The sequence below is a fragment of the Ambystoma mexicanum genome, chromosome 2q (genome assembly GCF_040938575.1).
Source record: "Ambystoma mexicanum isolate Mex_15411 chromosome 2q, UKY_AmexF1_1, whole genome shotgun sequence".
In the NCBI taxonomy this organism is placed as follows: Eukaryota; Metazoa; Chordata; class Amphibia; order Caudata; family Ambystomatidae; genus Ambystoma; species Ambystoma mexicanum.
In genome coordinates this window covers 873,069,820-873,092,196 of record NC_090924.1, presented here as the reverse complement: position 1 = coordinate 873,092,196, position 22,377 = coordinate 873,069,820, and the positions used below count along the sequence as shown (strand labels likewise).

The following is a 22,377-nucleotide window of genomic DNA, read 5'->3' as shown; positions in this document are numbered from 1 at the left end:
GGTCCTCAGAGGTCTTCCTCTCCCCGCCTGGAGTACATTTCAGAGGGTGATGAAGGCTCTGATGGCGGCCTGGTTCCGGTTACGGTTCCAGATGAGCTTATCTCGGGCCATAGCCAGTTTGATGACCTGAGGCAGTCACTGCATGATGCCAGTGGGCTGGACACCTCTCCGGAGGTGGAGTTTTGTCGGCCGGAGCCTGGCACTCATGCCGATTCTTCATATCGGTGCCTTATGCCCCAAGTTACCGAGTACTTGGGTTGGTCAGCTCCCCCAGGGGAGTTCGTTCAGGATGATCTCACGGACATTCTTGATCTCGGTCCACCCACTGACCCTGTTTTGCCTTTTCATATGGCTCTGCAGAGAAGGGTAGCGGCGGCTTGGACTGCTCCGGATAGTCTCCCGGCAGTGGGCAAGTCTTTGTCACGAAAATACCGTCCAGCCAGTAGCGACCCCTGCTACTTGTCTAGGCACCCCACCCATGAGAGTTTGGTGGTGCAGGCGGCTACGGCCCCGGCAAAGCAGGCGTCGTATCCTACCATCCCTCCGGATAGGGACGACAAACGTTTTGACGGCTGGGCGAAGAAAGTGTTTTCTTCAGGGGGTATGGCGCTTCAGGCGGCCAACTCCATATGTGCCTTGTCTCGTTTCACACACACTCTGTGGAACTGTGTTGCATTAGCGGCTGATCATATTCACAAAGGGGACGAACGGGATGGTTTCCTTGCTATGGTTCAGGATGGCAAGGATGCCATGTGTGAGGCCGTTCAGTCGGGTTTGGACCTGGCGGATTGTGTCAGCCGGTCCATGGCGGCGAGCACCGTAATGCGCAGGTTTGCGTGTTTGCGGAAGTCTGGGTTCGCTCCTGATGTGCAGTCCCGGCTCCTCAACGTGCCCTTTGACAGTGAACACCTTTTTGGCAGCAAGGTTGACTAGATCCTTGAGAGGTTGCAGACCTCCAAAGTTGCAGCAAAGTCGTTGGGCGCTACAGTTCGCCAACCTCCGCCTTTTCGTCCTAGGGGACAGCAATGGAGGGGAGGTTCCTTTCGCTATTACTCGTCCTTCAGTAAAGCGAGGGGAGCCAGCAGTCAAAGAGGCCACCGTAAGAGTGCCAGAGGTGGAAACAAAGGTACTCGAGGTGCCAAGGCCGCTCGGGCAGTTGCCTCTTTGCCCTCAGGCAACACCGCAACCGCTACCACTCAGTCATGAGACCAGGTCCCATGGTTCGCCGGTTGGGGGAAGGCTGGCGCAGTATCTTGTAGAGTGGCAAGCCATTACTTCGGATGTGTGGGTTCTGGAGATCATAATCCACGGCTACTGTCTTCCTTTTCCGGCAGAGGCCTCACGACATTCCACCAGGGAGCCTCTCTTTGAAGTGTCCGGATCCGCTCCTTGTGCAGGAAATTCAAGCCCTGCTGGAGAAAGGCACTATAGAACTGGTGCCTGTAGCGGAGAGGAACAAGGGCTGGTATTCCCCTTATTTTTTGATTTCGAAGAAAGACGGGAGATTGAGACCCATCATGGACTTGCGCGGTTTGTACAAATTCCTCAGGAAGGACAAGTTCAAGATGGTGACTCTTTCTCAAGTCCTCCAGGCCCTTCAACTTCAGGACTGGATGGTGTCTCTCGACCTCAAGGATGCTTACTTCCATGTGCCGATCCATCCCAAGCACAAGAAGTACCTGAGGTTCGCGGTTGGCGACTCGCACTTTCAGTTTCGGGTCCTGCCGTTCGGATTGACCTCCGCCCCGAGGGTTTTCACCAAGCTCATGGTGGTGGTGGCAGCGCATCTCAGGAAAGGGGGGATTCACGTCTACCCCTACCTGGACGATTGGTTGATTAGGGGGAGCTCTCCCGAGCAAGTCCTGGATCATCTGTTTGTCACCTGCCACTCCCTTCACAGGCTGGGCTTCTCCCTCAATTTAAAGAAGTCCCATTTGACAGCAACGCAGCGGCTCCAGTACATCGGAGCAGTGCTCGACACGTCCCTGGGGCAGTGTTTTCCTCCTCAGGTGAGGGCTCTTCACATTCAGCAGATGGTGCACAAGTTTCAGCTTGCCCAGAATCTCCCAGCGTCCGAATTCTTGAGACTGCTCGGCCTCATGGCATCCTGCATTCTTCTGGTGCCAGAGGCTCGTCTGCGGATGAGATCTTTGCAGTGGGCACTCAAGCTCCAGTGGTCTCAGTCCTCCGGCAGGCTGTCGGACCCTGTTCAGGTGCCGCCCTCGGTAGCCCGGGACCTTCTGTGGTGGGCCGTCGAGGGCAATCTGATGAAGGGGGCCCCATTTTGGCTGCCCTGGCCGGAGGTGACGATCGTGACGGACGCATCCCTCACGGGATGGGGAGCTCATGCCATCGAGTTGACAGTCAGCGGTCGTTGGTCTCTGTCGGATTCCAGACTCCATATCAATCTGTTGGAGCTGAGGGCTGTCAGGCTAGCCCTGAAGGCTTTTCTGCCGACTGTGCGCGGAAAGAGTGTCCTGATTCTAACGGACAACACGGTGGCCATGCACTACCGCAACAAAAGGGGGGCGTGGTCACTTCCGCTGTGCAGGAAGGCGATGCAGCTCGAATTCTGGGCCATCCAGCAGGAAGTTTCGATCTCGGCTGTTCATCTGGCCGGAGTCGACAACGAGACGGCGGACGCTCTGAGCAGGCAGAGCTCGATCTCTCACGAGTGGGAGCTGGCTCAGGAGATTCTCCTGGAGATCTTCGCCCTTTGAGGGACCCCTCAAGTCGATCTCTTCACCTCCAGTGTCAACCGGAAGTGCGAAAGATTTTGCTCGGGGAATTTCCTCCAAAAGGAGCCTTAGGAGACGCGTTCGTGGTGGAGTGGTCATTCCCACTGCTGTACGCGTTTCCTCCAGTCCCCGTCATCCCGCAAGTGCTGCGGAGGTTACGGAGGTTCGGTTCCCGGATGATCCTCATTGCTCCGGTGTGGGCCCGGAGGACGTGGTACCCGGACCTTCTAGACTTGTCCATCTGCACTCCACATCGTCTTCCCTACCGAGACGATCTGCTCTCACGGGAGGGGGATCAGGTTCTCCATCCAGAGGTCAGATCCCTCAATCTTCACGCTTGGCTTCTGAAAGGTTGAGCTATAAGGATTGGAACCTCCCTGAAGACGTGATGGAGGTGTTGCTTTCGGCCAGGCAGCCGGCAACAAAGTCTCTGTACCGTTGCCGTTGGAGAAAGTTCTGCGACTGGTGCAGAGTTCAGAATGTGGATCCTTTTGAATGTGACATTCCGATGGTTCTGTCTTTTTTGCTTTCTTTGGCCCACAGGGGCTTGCAAGTGGGGACCATTAAAGGTTATCTGGCGGCGCTGTCCATATTTAAGCGCTCGTCTGAAGAGTGTTCCTATTTTAAGATTCCTTTAATTTCGCAGTTTTTGAAAGGGCTCACTAATGTGTTCCCTCCGTCACCTTTTTTGGTGCCAGGTTGGGATTTGAACCTTGTTCTTAAGTTTCTTATGGGTGCTCCGTTTGAGCCTTTACATTCTTGCCCTTTGAGGCTGTTAACTCTGAAAACTGTGTTTTTGGTTGCGGTTACTTCCGCTCGCAGAGTGAGTGAGTTACAGGCACTTTCAGTTAAGCCACCCTTCCCTGTGTTTCTTAAGGACAGGGTTGTCCTTAGAGTTCGTCCTTCTTTTCTTCCGAAGGTGATTTCGGAATTTCATTTGAGCCAGAAGTTTGTTCTTCCGGCGTTCTATCCTCCTCCACATCCTGCTAAGGAAGAGGAGAGGCTCCATAGGCTTGATCCTCGGAGAGCATTGAGCTTTTATATTTCGCGCATGTCCCGGGTCAGAGTGGACGATCAACTTTTAATTGGTTACGCTGGAAAGCGTTTGGGGCAAGCTGTGACGAAACAGACTTTGTCTCGTTGGATTATTTTAGCTATCTCCGAGTGTTACCGGTTGGCGGGTAAGGACCCTCCGGCTGGCTTGCGGGCCCATTCTACCAGAGGAGTGGCTGCGTCTACTGCCCTGCAGAGGGGAGTTCCTATTCGTCACATCTGTGATGCAGCCACCTGGGCTTCAGTACATACTTTTGTACGTCACTATTCCCTTGATTCCATCAGAGGGCAAGATCTGGCCTTTGGCAAGGCAGTTCTCTATTCCGCAATTTGATTGGGCATGTTAAATTTTTATTCTAAATTCTTTCCCACCTCCTTGCTTGGTACTGCTTTGGGAGTCTGTCATAGATATGGAATAGGTCGGAGGACCCAATCCCCTCGAACAAGTTACTTTCTTACCTGGTAACGTTCTTTCGATGGGATGGTCCGACGACGTATTCCATATCGCTCCCACCCTGCCTTCACCGCTGCAGAATTTCTTTTGCGATTGCAGCTTGCGTTCCGCAAGGCCTTGTGTGTCTGACTGGCAGAAAACTGATGGCACACATTCTGGGAAAAAACTATAACTGAGGCTATGGGCGTCGTGGGTTCTACTTATCACATCGGGGGACGTCGGCCATCGGAGGAGGTCCTCGGGGACGGCGCATCGACGTCATCGACGTCATCGACGCAGGACGCAGACTCCAAAGATTTTCAGAAGCAGCACAGCTGTGGACATTACCTATCGTAAATATGGAATACGTCGTCGGACAATCCCATCGAAAGAACGTTACCAGGTAAGAAAGTTACTTGTTCTTCTAATAATATGATATGAAAAGTCATTTATAACGTGCCTGTACACAAGTTTTTCTAGGCGCGCCAAGACAAGGGAGAGAAGACCGAGGGAGGAGAAGACAAAATATCTTACTAGGCCTTGTGTCATTCAGGTGGTGCGGGTGCAAGAACGAGAAGTGCATGGGGAAAGGGGGGGTGCAAGGAAGGGGAAAACGGGCAGCAATGCTCTGAGTAAGTGCAGCCAGGGCAGTGCAATTCTGGGTAGTGCAAGTAGAACAAGGGACTGTGACATTAGTTACAGCCCCTAAGTGCATGGTAGGCCCGTAGGCAGTGCAAGGGGGACTGATCAAGAAAGAGGCTGGTACCCATTGAGACTCTGAGGGTAGCCAAGCAACCAATCAGTACAGCAGACATGTACGTCAGCAAGGGAGGGAAGCGGAGAAAGCAGAGCAAAGTTTTGAGTTGCTTCTGGAACATCAGGTTGTACGGCTCAAGTTTGAGAGGAGCAGGGAGGCCATTCCAAAGGGAAGCACACCTGCATCTCTGAAAAATCTACCCCCATCCCCACTCTCTGCCTGGATAAGCGTCTAACACTTAGAGAGGTAGAGAGAGAGAGAGAGAATGAATGAATTGCCTCGCAGTCAGGCGAAGGAAGAGTGCCCAAAGCGGGCGGCCCGAGTGAGAGAGGGAAAGCATTGGCAGGGGTCCCCATGAGATGGATCTTCGTCTTACTGGCACTAAGACAGAGATCGTTGGAGGCGCACCAATCCTGAATCGTGGATAGACGGTCAGGAATGAGAGGAGAGGTGGCTGAGGGGAGCCTGAAGCGGAGTGTCAACTGCATAACACAGAAATTATCCACGGTTGTCAATATGGTCCTTAATGGCTCTGGAGGAGCAGGGAAGCACCTGTTTGGATGACCCTTTCATTGATCGGGCTTGTCTAGAAGCCTTGTCAGGTGTTGTCAGAGAGAAAGCGGAGAAAGGAGTAGGAGAGGGGTAGATGGCCAGAGGGGTGCCGAGAGAGGGGATAGGATGTCCAGAGTTTTAGCAGAGAAGTGAGAGGCCAGAGCTGTACAGAGGGCCAGGGAGGGAACGGGAGAGGTAGAAACTGCAACAGGATTGGTCAGTTCCTTGCAGATTTTAAAGAGTTCAGCTGTGCTGTTAGAGACCGCAATCACGCAGGCTTGTATGTGTGCTTGTTGGGTAAGAATTGATGTAGTCGCACTGTGTGAGACTACACAACACTTATCTGCTTGGTATTAGGTAACCCACCTTTTGATATATGTCTGTACTACACAAGTTGGTAGTGTGACTGAGTAGCCAGGCCTATCTCAATTGGGGTAAATGTTAGCTGTAGAGATGTACAAATGAAATGCATCAATACAAGTAGCCAAGTTATACTTATACTCAAGGTTTCTGTTATAATAGTTATTTATTTAATTAACATCAATTTTTAAATGAACATTCTTTAAAAAGGCAATTTGTTGTAACAATGTAAATATACTTTAAAATAACTTTACAGAATCAAAACCAGTTAGTGGATAATCGTTGGATATGCTTCTTACACAATTCCTCACCCTGAGGGGACTTCAATCACAAGGACAGTAATGGCATTTATATATCACACTACTACACTTTGCAGATTCCGAGGTTGTAGAAAGGAAAGGTTAGGGAAAGAAAATGATTATACAGTTTCTCAGTATATGTGAGGACAACTAAGTCTTCCAATGAAATCTAGATGAGCCTTTCCCAGCAGTAACCGTATACAACAAGCTACCACCTATGAGGGACACACAGTATCAAAGTCAATGGATTAGAAGAGCCTTCGGGGAGCCAGGACAGCCAAAGTCATTTGAGACGCAGTCTATGGATCCTGATGTACTTCTTAGATCAATGTCTTGAACAAAGTTAGATAGTTTTTAGAAAAATCACATGTAGGGTCACAAGCTGTTAAGCCTGTTAGAAGAGAGTTGAAATCATCTCTAAAAGGTAAGCCAATGCAATTCTCAAATGAGAAGACTGCGGCTCAAAGGCAATAAGGTAAGTTCTCCAAGCATAAACAGTACCTCTGGTTTGAAAAACAGTGCTTCAGCTGGATTCTGTCTTGTTACAGTGGTACAAACCCTTGTTGCTGAGCCTCAGTCGTGGGGACAAGAGGGAGGATGTCTGGAGAGCTCCTGCAGCGGTACTTGGGAGGTCGTCAGCATCTACGGGCTCTTTTCGGTTCAGCGACAGTTCACGATTTCAGCACTTAGCACACAGCACCGTTGCAGATCTTGGACACCGGTTGGACTCTTTGCTCCCTCGGTCCTGCACTCTAGTGAGGGGACTCGGGATTTGGAGGTCCTGCTTCTGGATGGTCCTTAGGAGTCTCCTGGAGCTTCTAGCCGGATTCGTTCCACGGCTGACGTTGCACTAGACTATGGACATGCAGCCCCTGGCATTGGGCTTCCGAAGCAATAGAGGGACACAGCAAGTCGGGTATGGTGGTCCAGTGGCGTTCGTCTGAGGGTTAGTTGTTCCCACTAACCCAAGGGGAGAAGTCGTTCTGTCGAGGTAGGTGAAAATGGAGTTCAGCACAGCAGTAGGGTTTCACCTGGCAATTCAAAGGTCCAGGAGGTTTCAGCAAGCTTTGTTCACGGTTTCTTCATCGGGTTTTTCTTCCAGTGGTTGACTCTGCCTGTAGTCCCAAAACCCTCGCCTTTTAAGCAGGTTTCTTCCATTCATGCACAACCTAGGCTGTCAATCACACAGCAGGGGGGCAGTCCTGAAAGGACAGCCAGCCAGCCAATCTTGACTAGTTGCTTTCAGGCATTCCTAGAGACAAAGGAGAGGGGAGTTTCGGGACTCTCCCTCACATCCTGCCCTTCCAGACACACTGGAGCCAGGGGCGGGCTTCAGGGCTGAAGCCCCCCAAAGGCAAGGCAAACAAAGGGCTCAAACCTGTCTCAACGCACAGAGTAAAACCCATGAAAAACCCCACAGAAAATGGCAAAAAAAGAAGATGGGGGGCCATTTTGAAAAAATTGTCACCCATGGGTGCTGTACTGCAGCTGAGGGTTCAGCCTGCGGTAGAAAAGCACAATGGTAAGAAAAATTCAACCACTGCCACCAGCCATTTAAAGTAGTGAGGGTAACAAATAATTGTTACATGGGAAAGTAGGATAAGGGGCTACTAGGTAAATTCCCTTGCCCCCTCTAAGCCCCCCCACCCAAAACACACTCCGCATAAGATGTTTTGTGCTGGACCTACAAAGAGAAAATGTAAGTAAATTCAATTACTATTCTTGGGAACTGTAGTTCACACAAGAAAAGGTATTTAAACCTTAAGAGAAATGTAAAGGATTTCTCAGCGACACTGCACTGAAGGTGCTGTGTGTCACCATACAAAAAACAGATGCCTGTGGAGTTTGACAGACTCCAAAAACAGTGAAAACACAATCCAAATCAGGTAAAAACATATGAGAAAGTGAGAAACAGGTCTCCCTCACTAGAGGGTTCAAATTAAAAAGTCCTAAGTCCAGCAAAAGAACTGGGGGTCTCAAATGTTGAAGGGAATAAGCACAGAAATTAGAATTCTCCCTAACAGTGCTCATGTTGGGCAGGACAGAGTCTGTATTGCCTTTGAAGCTGTTAGCAGGCCAGTTTGTCAGAGGATGCGCCTGAAGCCCTCCACTTCCTCTCAGCCACCCCGCACTGTGTTTCAGGACGGTGAGGTCGGAATCATACAAGAGTTGCACTTGGAGGTAGTCTTCAGATGGATTCTCATGTCTGGGGCAAGGATGTCCAGGGTGTTGGAAATAGAAAGATGCAAATTAGAAATGATATGTTCTGATGCTTGTTAATCTGCTTAGAATCATATGCTGTGCATATAGTCGACATTCAGTGGGAAACCCAGAGCATTGCATCGTGTCTTTTGCGGACCTAAAGGGGACATTGGCATAGGCATGTCTGTAACACTATCCCTATCATGACGTGTAGTGTACCCAAACTCCCTCACGTGCTGAGGTCCCTCAGATTGTTTTTTTTCCGCCCATATAACTGGTCGCCCCAAGGCAGAGCTCTTCATAAGAGACATTGTTTATCCTTGTTTTACCGACTTTGTCAGTTGTTTCCCTTAAGGCCACTTCGACGTTGCTTCAAATACTATGACGAAGACTGCAGGAACCTTCGACGGTGGTGGACCTCGATGCCTAAGATCCGGCGGCAGAGTCGTCCACATGGCCGGGCCCGCTATCCGGCCTACACAGTAGGTAGAGTTGGGTTTCGGGTGGTCATATCTATCGCTATGTCTCTCCTTTCCCCCTCTTTACCCTCTAGGTCTGGTCATCATCTTCATTACCTCTCGCTAAGGAAAGGAAACCATGTAGGTTTTGCCCCTCTTGCAGGGTCAGATACCTGTGGAAGGACGAGCACGATAAGTGCAATAATTGTCTGCCCCTTGACCACAACGAAGCGCGGTGCGCGGCTTGTAGACTCCTTCGACCTAAAACACTTAAGGAGCGCCATGTTAAGCGGTGGCTGCCTACGGCATGAAGTGGGCTGGATCTTCTTCCTCCACCGCTGCACCCGCCGAAAGTGACAGGGGCACTAGTGATGACCAAGCACCATATTGGATGCCATTGACCTTACGACGGATACTTCTAATTCCGCCATGCCCGTCCCCAACCCATCCAGGTCTGGCGCAAGTCACGCTACGGGGACAACACCCGACGACAGGGACGTACAAAAGACACACACTAAACACACAAACCCTTCGCCTGTTTTGCAGATCTTGTTGAAACTGGTGAAAGCGCCAACAGGACCGCTGAAATAAATCCTCGGATCTTGAAGATCAACAGCCGTCCCCGCATCCGCAGCAGCGGCTTGCGACTGGGCCTTCGAAACTTAAGGGCACTACCTCAAAATCAAGTTTTTCCGGCAAAGCGCACTCAGGTGACGCTCCAACGCCCCCTAAGGCCCCGGTAGTTCAAAAATCTACTGCTAGGCCTCCTAGTCACTCGGTAGCGAAAATTCTACCTCTAGGCCTCCTAGTTGCACGGCACGCCCCGATTTACAGAACATCGCCGAAAGCATTGCAAGGATTACTTTGGCAGTGGGATTGATGCCGAAAGAGTCGACAAAACGCAAGGAGCATGCGAGGACACGTCTAAAGACGTGCCACAGCACCCCAATGCTCGCGAAGACTATGAAGATAGTCAGGCGCCTTTGTCTAGCACTATCCGTAATAAATTTCAGCGCCAAAGGCAAGAAAATGAAGATTTTGCACCGACTGGTTCGTCTAAATGGACCAGGGAAAAATTCGAAGGGTGCATGGACCACTTCGAAAGGATTGTCGCTTTCAGAGAACCCACCCCCAAGAGACCTTGGGAGGATCCTCTTGCTGTGTCAACCTTACAGTTTCCTGGAGATTTAGAATCTCCTCAGGACCATTTCAATTCCATCCACCCTGAAGATGAAATTCAAATGGACACATATCAAGATATTTATGATGAGGAAGAAGATACTACCTTCCTACAGGACTATACTGCAGATGACCAGGCGGATGCCACGGACAACTGGGAGGACACTCATCAAGTTGAGACAGAGCCATGGGCACTCGCTATTTACATTCAGGACACAGGTGTCCTGTGTGTGGAATCACCTCCTTCCACCCCAGCCCGCCAAGATTCACCAATAGACTATCACATAGCCTTTAATGCCATCTTGAGGAAGGCAGCAGATTACTTCAGATCGCCACCCAAGAAGCCATACCTGAACAAGATTTTGTGGAGGACATTCTTAAAGGACCCCCCCCCCCTCCAGTCAAGCCATTCCTCTCCTAAACTCCATTAAAAGGAGATTGGCTCCTTCTCTTGTCACACCAGCCCAGATCAGGGCAGAAAATCCAACGTTGGAGAAATGATTTCAGCCATCGCCTTCTAACCCTTAATATATTAAACGCCACGCAACTCCCGATTCCCTAGTGGTTACCACCACTGGGAAACGGGCAGGAGTACCCCTTGCTATGGGAGAGTCACCTCCGGATAAGGAGTCAAAAAGATTATATGCCTTGGGCAAACATATTACCACAGCAGCTGCCTTTACCACTCGCATAGCAAAGAACACCATGTTGCTTGCCAGTTATGCTGATGCGCAGTGGAACCTTATACAAGAAGGTCTCCAGGAAGTGCCTGAACCCGCAAGAAATAAATTACTCACTATTGTGGCCGAGGGCAGGCAGGTCAACACTAATGTAATTAAAAACAACCTGGATACTACAGAGGCGGCAGGAAGGTCCCTAGCTCAGGGCACCCTGCTGAAACGGCACGCTTGGCTCCGAAACACTGGCTTCAAGCCGAGGAGCCAAGCAGCCCTTATAAATAAGCCTATCGAGGAATCAAACCTCTTCGGTAAAGCAGTTGCCAAGGCTCTAGAGACTGCCAAAAAAGAGAATGAGACTCTTAAGTCCCTTCCACAAATCTCTCAGAAGCCCTCCCCCAGAGGGGAAGCGGTTCCCGTCTGTCCTTTTGAGGCCAATCCTGTTCCTCACAGAATATGTACAACATGGGAAACAACAAACTCAGGGCAGGCATCCAGCACCCCTGCCAACTTTCCACCTAGCGGTCAGCGGCACGCGAAGGTTAGAGACAGAGGCATAAACTCTAGGGGAGCCATAGCCTCTGGCCAGAAATGACGTACGGATTCAGGTCCCCTCCCATGTCACCCCGGTCAGCGGGCACTTAACATTGTTCCTTTCGGCATGGGAGGGAGTTACATCAGACCAGTGGGTTTTAAAGACGGCCGCCCACGGGTATTGTGTGGAATTTGCCCGACCCCCACAATTCAGTACGCCCAAGACGCCTGACGCTAGACCATCTTCGAATCCTGAAACAGGAGGTGGAAGCACTGCTGGAAAAGGACGCCATAGAAGCCGTCCCTATTCTGCAAATAAACAAGGGTATTTATTCAGTGTACTTCCTTGTACCCAAAAAGGACCTCACCATGCATCCTGTACTAGACTTGCGCCCAGCGAACAAATTTGTCAAACCTCAAGAGTTTCGTATGGTAACTCTGCAGGAAGTAATCCCACTGTTGAAGCAGGGGGGATTACATGGCAACACTGGACATGAAAGATGCATAGTTCCATATTTCAATTTTGCCAGCGCACAGAAAATATCTAAGGTTCGTGATAGAGGACAAGCGCTAACAATTGAAAGTCCTCCCCTTCGGCGTTGCTTCGGCGCCAAGGGTGTTTACAAAGGTACTGGCAGTAGCGGCAGCACACCTGCGCAGACTATCCGTCCCGGTTTACCCTTACCTCGACGACTGGCTCATAACAGGGGATTCTTACGAAACATGCCTATTGAATATTCAGAAGCCATTAGACCTCCTGTTCAATCTAGGATTCTCCATCAACGAGAAGAAATCCAGCCTAGACCCCAGTCAAGTCAAACAATTTCTAGGGGCTCTAATCCGGACAAAAGACGGCCTTGTCTTCCCCTCCAATGAGAGGGTTCAGAACATGCTTTCTCAGATCCCTCAAAATGTAGCCAATTTGGAAGTGACGGTACGCAAGGCCATGCACTTGCCAGGTATGATGGCGTCATGCAGTTACTTAGTTCCCCATGTGCGGCTGTGCATGCGTCCCATGCAAGAGTGGCTCAACAGCCGGTGGTGTCAGGCCAGCGGAAAATGGGAAGATCTGGTAGTTGTCTCGCCAGCCCTTGTTATCTCTCTGCAGTGGTGGTCGAGGGAAAACCTCTTGAAGGGGAGACCTTCACCACCCTCACAGTAGAAGCCACTCTCGCGACACTCGTCTCTCACGGGGTGGGGGGGGGGCTTCACCTGGTTCAGCAGACCGCGCATGGAGTGTGGTCCCCACAGGTAGCATCCAACCATATAAATCTGTTAGCGCTGCTAGCGGTGTTCAAAGCACTGAAAGCCTAAGCCTTTCAAACACAACTACAGGGAAGACAGTCCTGGTCCTGACAGACAGCACCACAGCCATGTATTACCTAAACAAGCACGGGGGCACACACTCTTGTTAGGGAGAATTCTCTTCTATGGCTAATTTCCCTTACCTATAGAGTCCCCCAGCAGCTTTGCTGGATTTGAGGGGTTTATTTTTTTCTCCTGCTAAGAGCGAGACCCTTTTTTCCCACTCTTAGACAGAGTGCTAGTGTGTGTTTTAGGCTATCTTGTGTGCTTATGGTCTATGGGGTTTTCTCACCCTCATAGGAAACATCTTTTTACATGTGTGGTACACAGCATCCTCCGTGCCGTACCACAGGGGTGTCGTAGCGACCCCCAAACATAGACTCCATACCCGGGGACTGACTACTGTCTCCCAGGGCATGTAAAGTCCCCATTGACTTTACTAGTCAATGCTTATGAACAAAACCAGTACAACCCATCTTACTATGGAGGTACTGGGAAGTGGTAATAGTTTTTCCCTAGTGTTCATTTTCGAGGGGGTACCGTACAGTCCCTCTATCAAAAGTTTCTGGCTGGTGGCAGTGGTTTCTACCGTAAATATTCAACCGCAAATATTTTCCTGTGGGATTTTCCCCTTGTTCGAGGCTAACACTTTTATTGACAGCCTCTAACATACTGCCGGTTTATTTTAAAAATTTTGTTTTATTGAAAGATTTGGGTTATGACATTAATAAAACAATCATACATCCTCAAAAATAGAATCAGAATACATACACAACCTTTACCCCCTACAATCCCCCCCCTTCCCCCTCCCCCATCATGGTTCATAAAGTTACAGATACGGCAAGGGTCCAACACAGTATAATGCAATGTATTACGAATAATGGGCAGTTCTTGTGTAGATGCTCAAAACGAAGGGCCCAAGCCCCCAGGGCTGAATCCTTCTCCTCGTTAGGCCCCCCCAATCCTTGGGGGTAGTGTCCAGTGAGGCTGGTCCTCAACTCAAGTGGTAGCTCTGAAATGTTCCTTCAAGCTCAGTTTGCCAAAGAAGGGGAGCCACAGACCCTCAATATTGGTCTTGGATTCGTCAATCAAGTGAGTAAGGAACTCCATGTCATGTATGGTGCAGAGTTTAACAACCCACTCCTTTTCCCCTGGAGGTTGGGGAGCCTTCCACCTCTGAGCCCAGCAACACCTAGCCGCCACCAGCATGACCTGTAGCATGTGGTCATGTCACTTTCGGGCCTCACTCAACCTCAATGCCGAACAAGACCAACCATGGGGATAGAGTTCTTTCAATACCATCCACCTCTTTTATCCAGGACAGGACCTCATTCCAATAGTTTTGTGCCACCCTACATTTCCACCACCTGTGTACATAGTCCCCCGCTCAGTGCGGCACTTCCAACAATGTGGTTCATAGCCCTTCCTCATTCTGGCTGTTCTCTGCGGCGGGTAATGCCACCTGTGTATTAATTTCAGGGCCTGGTGGAGATACTGGGGTGCAGCTGTGGAGCGGTTAGCCTGTCTACACATCTTGGTCCACCTCCTATCAGTAATGGGTGTTGCTAGGTCTTTTTCCCACTGCACCTGGGCCGGGGGGGTTCCCTCGGGGTGGACCGTAACAGGAGGCCGTAAAGACTGGATATTACCCCTTTGGTACCTTTGTGCGTAATCAAGAATTTCTTGCAGTCTGTTAGGTCCCTCCTAAGGGTGTCTCCCCATCTATTTTCGTTGAGGGCCCCTTTCAGTTGCAAGAATCGGAATGGAGAGAGGTCGCCCAGGTCCAGGAGGTCCCCGAGGTCCCCGAAGGAGATTAATGCACCATCCACCCAAAGCTGTCCTGCTGTGCTCAGGCCCGCCTCACACCTTTTCTGAAAAGCTAGTGGCTCGTCAAGCCCATCCATCAGTGGAGGAGCCCAAATGCAGCACAAAGGCGAGGGCCATGTCGTGAGCCATCTAAAGTAACCCCCCTCTTTACATATGGACCACAGTACCCCCAGGACTGGATGGTTCAGGATACTCCTTGGGATACATCTCTTGGGAACCCACAACCATTTGTCGAGGGTAACCAGGGAAGAAGTTTGTTATCCCAGGCTACCCATTGTTTCTTTGTGCCCTGTGCAAAGTGATCAATTAAGATTCTCAGTTGGGCTGCCTTGTAGTATGTGTCAAGGTCTGGGAAGTTCAACCCCCCCTCATCTTTAGGCCTTTTGAGTATGTCATAGGCAATTCTATGGGACCTCCCCGCCCAGAGATAGCGCAGGAGGGTGCGTCTGATCTCAAGGGGAAATGGCCTTGGTATCTGGGTTGGGAGCATTTGGAACAGGTAAAAGTATTTGGGGAGGATTACCATTTTAATTGAGTCGAGTCGAGCCATCCATGATAAACTGGATTTTGCCCATCTTTCCATATCTCGTTTGATTGCGGATCACAGGGGTGGGTATTTCTCCGTAAAAAGGTCTGCTAAATTTGGCGGTATCTGGATCCCCAAATGACAAAAGCCCTCCTCCCTGGTGCAAAACGGGAGGTCCGCAATATATTGCCTATCCACTTCATTGAGCTGCCCTGCCACAAATGCAACGACTTCCTCAGGTTAACCTTGTAGCCCGCGAGGGCCCTATATTGCTCTAAGCTGTTCAGGAGTTTGGGAACCGACTGGGACGGGTTAGAAAGGTAGAGCAGTACATCGTCTGCAAATAGACTCACTGAGGGATTGGCGTGAAGGGCGGAGAGCCACCCCCGCCATTGCGGCCCAATCCCCAGAGACAACATGACCCCCTTCATAAACGACCAGCTCACCCTATCGAATGCCTTTTCCGCATCCAGGGATAGGAGAAGGGCGCCCTCCTTTCTAACCTCCCACGAGCTCAGTATGTGCAAGGTTTTGCGCATGCTATCGGCGCCCTTCCTGTTGAGTACTAAATCTACTTGGTCTGGGTGGATCTGTCGGGGGAGGCACCTCTCCAAGCGTGTGGCCAGGATTCTGGTAAATATTTTTGCGTCCGCATTTAAAAGTGAAATGGGTCTTTGGTATGACCGTAATCAAGGCTTGTAAGAATGTTGGTGGGATGGTCTCTGGGGTCCTAATCTGGTTGAAAAGCTTAGTCATTGGCTGTATCAAAACCGTTTGGTATTGTTTAAAGAAATCAGCTGTATATCCATCCCCCCCTGGGGCCTTACCTACTTTTAGTTGCTTGATGGCCTGCTCCACCTCTTCCTCCGTTATGTCCCCCTCTCGGACCTCCCTCTCTAATTCTGTAAGCCGATGGAGAGGATGATCATCTAGATATTTCCGGAGCTTGTCCGGGGACGCTCCCTCCTGTTTGGCATATAGTTTTTGGTAAAATCCCGCAAAGGACTGTATTATATGCTCAGTTTGGTTTGGATATTACCTCCCCCTTCTTTAATACCCTCAACCCGTCTATCTGCCCTGTTGCCCCTCAGCTTATTTGCTGGAAGGGTCCCCACTCTGTCTCCCTTTTCGTAGTATCTCTGCTTGGCATATCTCATTTTGTTTACCACTTCACCAATCAGGACTGTATGCAGAGCTTGCCTCTTTTCTCTCATTTCCCCCAGGAGGGTTGCCCGATCTATGTCTCCCTTAGTGAGCTGTGTCCTCAGGGCTCGCAAATCTTTCCCTCTTTCTCCTAGAGCCCCCTGCTATGACGGGGCCCCGGAAAGTGGCTTTGGCCGCCTCCCAGCCTGTGACCATCGATGTTTCTCCTGTGTCGTTTGTTATAAAGTAGGCCTCAATCTCCTTTCGCAGGAATTCCCGAAATACCTGATCTCTCAGCAGAGTATCATTACAACGCCATCTGTATGACTTAGTTGCTTCCTGTAGTCGCCAGTCCATGACAAGTAGATCATGGTCTGACCAGGTCACGGACTCAACTGATGGGTCGCTTATCACCCCTCCTTCCTCCTCTGATACCAATAGTAGGTCGATTCTAGTATACGTTTGGTGTGGGGAAGAGATGAATGTATACCCCCCGGGCGCTTGATGACACTTTCGCCAGACGTCCACCCAATAGTACTCCTGCAGAAGATACCTCATAGCGAGGTTCTCCTTTGTGGGTTCCTTTACCCCTACCCCTTTAGCGGTCCACCAGTCTAGCCGGGATCCGTGATGAGTTTAAAGTCCCCGCCAAGAATCATTGCCCCCTCCGCCCATTCGTCGATGACCTGAAACACCCTATGTATAACCCTATGTATAACTGCCACTTGTACTTGTCGACCCCCCCCAGCCTGCTGGGTCTGTCCATCTCCAATTGGATTCCCCTGGGAGGTGGATTGCCGATAAGATTTTGTTGGCCAGTGCCCTCCCCCATTCATCGATCGACAGCCTGCAGAGCAGAGGAGACCTGGAACCTTCCTGCTGGTTTTAAAACATATATATTTTATTGAAGCAAAAATAGGTTGGAGGTTACATCGTTTCTGCAAATTGGTACATGAAGGAAACATGTCAAAGTAACCATCAAAAGACACATTAAACAGCAATACAAAATACTCAGTGCTTGTTTTAGGGCCTTAATAATCAAACCACAAGATAAATCTCTGTCATAATTTTCAACCAACATAGCCCATCTTTACCCCCACCACATTATCCCCTCCTCCAGCTTCCGTTCCTGCCGTCACCCCCCCATCCCCCATGCCCCATTTTCTGATGACTGCTTTTGACAGGACGAGAGAATTCAGCATGGAGTGAACAATTGTCTGGCAATTGGTTCATAGCATTTGGGTCTCTTGCGATCTAAATGGCTAACTCGGTTGCCCTAAATCTGGTTATTGTATGTTGGGTCGTGCATATTGGTGGGTGGAGTGGTGAGTTCATGCCATGTTCCTTTCATAAAACTCCTGCAAGGGAAGCCACCGGGCATCTTTGTACGAGTGCATTTCCAGGAGGGCCGCTGTGAGCCTTTCCATATCGTGTATTTCTTTTGCTTTGCGCAACCAGTTGGCAGTGAGCTTCCTTTCCACTGTATGGTGAGACACACCCGGGCCGCCAATAGTAAGTTTCTGGGCATATGTGCCAACAATGCACATTGATCGTCTATTTTCTCAATGCCAAACAGGACCATAGGCGAGGTCGCTACCCTTTGAATACCGTCTGTCGATCCAACCCAGGGTTTCTTTCCAATATGTTTTTATCTTTGGGACATTCCCACCATTGGTGCCAGTAGGTACAGACTGCAGAGCAGACCCGCCAGCAATAAGGACTTATCTCCGGGTACATTTTAGTTAATCTCTGGGGCGTAAGGTGCCACTGCATGAGCTGTTTACTATTATGCATTTTGTGTTGGACCGAGATTGTGGATCTCCAGATCGCCCTATAGACTGCAGCCCACCCTTATAGGTTGTTTATCCATCCCAGGTCATTCTCCCATCGAGCCTGTGTGTGTGGCGCTGTCAGATGTCCCCTTGATAACAGAGCACTGTATAGTTTTGCTATCAGTCCTCTAGATCCCTGATGGGTGTTCAGAATATTCTCAAACAGAGTTAGATGTCGCTGGGGTTGTTTGTTCCACCTTGGATCTGTTAGTGCACTTTTTAGTTGCAGGTATATTAAAGGGTGTATTGACAGGCCCTGCTGCGCTGTCCCCAGCTCTGCTTTGGTCAGGAAGACCCTGTCTTTGCACAGTTGCCCCTCCCTGATCAGCCCCTGTTCATACTGCGGTTGGAACCGTATGGGGTCGACTGAGGTCTCTAATGGAGGGTGCCCATATGCAATTTAAGGGGGATGGCCAGGTGGTAACCCGAATCCTATCTGGTTTGTTTTTCCAGAGGGACCATAAACCGTAAGGATTGGATGCTCACATACCCTTCTCGGCAGTTGGGGGACCCACAACCATTCCCCTAGTTTTACCGGCGAACAGTATCCATTTTCCAAGTTAACCCATTGCCTCTCCCTTGATTCCCTTAGGTGATCAAATAACACTTGCAGCTGTGTTGCCCTATAATACTCATAAATATCTGCGAACCCCATGCCCCCATTGTCCTGTTTTATAGGTGATTAAGGGCCTTTTCCCTTTCCCATAGAAAAGCTAGGAGGGAGTGTTTTATCTCAACAAGGTATGAGTCCGGGAGTGCCACTGGTAGCGACTGAAACAAGAAAATGAACCGCAGGAGAAAATTCATTTAATTGTAGTCAACCGTGCAGCCCAGGAGAGGTTTAACTTGGCCCTTTTCTGGATGTCCTTTTTAACGGTGGCCCACAATGGGATGAAATTGGCTTGATATAGATCCTTTACTTGTTTCGTGATGGTCTTTCCCAAATATCCTATATCTATATTTCTGTGTCGTATGCCCCAGCTACTTGGAGGGCTACCGGGGGTGGGGGGCCAGCGGGAGTAACACCATCCTGCTGTGATAAGAGATCTGTTTTTGCCCAGGTTGATATGAAAGCCTGAGTAAGACTCCTATTCAGTGATTGTGGCAAGGAGAGCCGGGATGGACCAGGACAGGTGGTTCAGATACACCAGGACGTCGTCTGCAAATAAAGCCAGTTTATATTCCTTTCCGAATGTAGAGATACCGCTAATTGCTGCGTTGTCACGAATATTTTGGGTCAGGGGTTCTATAACCAATAAGAAAATGAAGGGCAATAATGGACACCCTTGTCTGGTCCCCCAACCAAGGGCAAAAGGCGGGACGCCACACCATTGACCACCACCTTTGCTTTTGTATTATGGTACAGGGCCTCAGCTCCTCTTATCCAGCATGAACCAAGGCCTGCCTTATGCAACGCTTCTACCATGAATGGCCACTCGACCCTATCAAATGCCTTTTCGGCATCGATTGAGACCAGAGTGGGATCATTATCTTGATTGGTTAGCGACGCTTTCAATTCTAGTGTTTTATGAATCTTATCAGTTCTCCAGCATTGGATCTTTCATAGATTCAGATGCTCGAATATTCTCCATCGTCAGACTGGGAATCCTCAGTGATTTAAATAATTATTATAAAATGTAATATAAATACATTATTTTCATAGAAACACAATGTAGATTGCACATTATGGCCTATGGGCCATTCAATTGTGTCATCCCGCCACCTCATTTTGGTCCTGTATGTATTTGTATTTTATTTGTTTTTTTTTTTTACTTTATGGCCCTAACCAATGAGGTGGCAGGGTTTAAGCTCCGACCCCGGCAGCCATCTTCAGATTTTTCACTGCAGTCTACAGACTAGAGGGAATCCTACGCTCTCTGAGCTTTTCGTTTTTCTTAACTGTTGGATATACACATTTTGTTCTCAAAAATAGCTCTATATTGATCTCCTGATCAAATCCTTCCTGCAGTGTTTCTGGGCTCAGAAAACACCTGTGTTCATCTGAAATTCGTCAAGTGAATCCTCTCTTCACACCATGTCAGAGGAACCTACTACCAAGAAACCTTCCCTTTTCAGGGATTGCGAAAAATGCAAAAATAAACTTGTCTATATGAAAGACCCTCATGAGCAGTGCATTTACTGTCTCTATCCCCATGACATTCACAAATGTGAGCTTTGTAAGACCTTTTCTAACACAACTCTCCAGGACAGACATAGAAGACTCCTTCTACATTTGGAATCAAGAGGACACTCTTCTGATGAAGAATCAGCTGAGACAGCTCCTGTACTGTCTATAAAGCCTTCAGAGAGGCAAACTTCAAACAAAAAGAAGGCCTCCTCTGTGGAAAGAGGTGCTTCTCCTTCACATAGGAGTAAGAAAGGGGAGGCGGGGGGGGTCATTTGTCATCGAAAAATGTGCCTACGAGCAGCACTGGCGATAGAGGACCATCAACGAGCAAGCCGTCGACGAAACCCAAGTCATCAACGACGATGCTTCAAACTTTGTCCACGACCAAGTAGACGTCATCGAAATCTGCCACATTTAAACAGTCGTCGACGAAAGAATCTCACCACTTGTCAATGAAGCTTACATCGATGGAGCATCACCTAGCCACAAAGTCAGTCGGTCCACCAAATCTTCGTCCACGGCACTTTTGTCGACAAAGGCATCCAAACCACCGTCGACGACAATTGATTCCCCTTCGACGGAGAAGAATAAGCCCAAGGCACCGTCCACGGATGTTCCCAGCACGCCTTCCAAGGAAAGCAAATCTTTCAAACCAATGGAGTCGGACCTACACACCCCAGAAGCCCTCAGTGTACCAATAGGGACCCAGCTGTCTCCTTCAAAAGAGATAGCAGAACGGCCTGACATCCTTCAGGAGGATTGTTTCGGATTCCGAACTCATTTCTGAGCAACCGATCCTCACTCCCAAGGAAAACCGTCCTCCCTGGCATCCTACCTCAGTGGAACCTGCAGACCCATATGATCGGAGCTCATGCTTTCAATGCAGAGGATCATTGACAAATTGAATAGGCGGCAAAGGCATTGTTCTTCTACACCAATGGAAAAGTTTCCTGCAAGGCAGGTATCATCGCCTCATCATTCTCCAAGAAACTCTCCTGACAGGAGCAGACCTCGCAAGAGCGCACGCTCACCGGAACCTCCCTGCAGGTCCAGGAGCAGAACCTGCAGTGATTCACCGACAAGAGTCTCCCCTAGATCCCCCTGCACCAAGACCACCTACAAGGGACCCCATGAGACCACCCACAAGGGAACCCACAATAGTTCCTTCCACCGCATCAGTCTCTGACTGGCAGTAAGATCCTTTCAGGGACTTTTCAGATCCTGAAGAAGGAGAAATTACCCAGCAACCGGATGGGCAGAGTGAGTGGGACGATTACATTGTGGAAAAGCCTAAGAAGGACTCCCCAGGAGACGCTTCACCACCCGATCTGGTGTTGTTTCATACCATGATTGGTAAGGTGGCGGATCTCTTTAATCGGTGCTCTATGAGCATAGAGACAAACATAGGACAGTCATTACGATTCCCCTTTTGGACACGATATGGGACACTGGAGTAAAAATTTTGGCCATGCCATTGTCCACACCGGCACTCGTTTCAAGACTGGAGAAAAAGTATAAGGCACCTGACGCAGCACCATTATGTCTAAGGGGACATAGTAAACTGGATTCCGTTATAACAGTTGCAGCCAGAAAAAGGCTGGCTAATCCATCATCCCCCCATTTCAGCTCCACCTGACAAAGAAGGGCGTAAATTGGAAGCCATGGGCAGGCAGGTATCATCGTCGGCATGTCACACCATTAGAGCTGGAAACGCTCTTGCCATGACTACACGTCCGGACCGTGAGCTATGCCTCTGTATGTACAAGCTGACTAAGCACTTGCATACAGAGATGCAAGAAGAGGCCAAAGCAATCATATGAGATGGCGAGGCTACCTCCGACCATATGATCGACACAGCCGTGGACATACCAGAGTCGGGTTTCAGACAAATGGCCCATGGTACAATCTTGAGGAGGCAAGCCTGGATGAAGGCTACAAACTTTAGACCTGAGGTTGAAGCTCAGATATTGGACATGCCCTTCAATGGGCAAGACCTCTTTGGAAAAAAGATAGACGACCATCTCAAGGGTATAAAGGCTGATACCGAAACGGCACAAGCCATCAGTTCCCTTAAGGACAAGGATTGCAGATCTTTTCGATCCTTTCGAGGTACATCTGCAAAATTATAGAGGTTTCAGTTTACCCTCCTACAATCGGAAAACGCAAAGTACCTTTCAAGACAGATACCATTAGTCGGCAAGCAGATATACCCATAGGGGTAAGCGTGGTTCGAACCACGCCAAGACCCAGAGCAAGCAAAATTGGCAGTCCTCCTCCTTACCTCGCACGACGCACCCCTGTGGGAGGGAGAGTGAGCAATTTCTACCAACGTTGGCTAAAAGTAACATCAGACAAGTGGGTGCAACAGGTGGTT

General features: G+C 49.6%; 1 protein-coding gene across 1 annotated transcript in view; it reads left to right on the top strand.

The window, feature by feature from the left end:
- YME1L1 (YME1 like 1 ATPase) overlaps positions 1 to 22,377 on the top strand; it is a 1,167,043-nt gene that overhangs the window by 671,061 nt on the left and 473,605 nt on the right. The gene's annotated exons all lie outside the window — the stretch shown is intronic.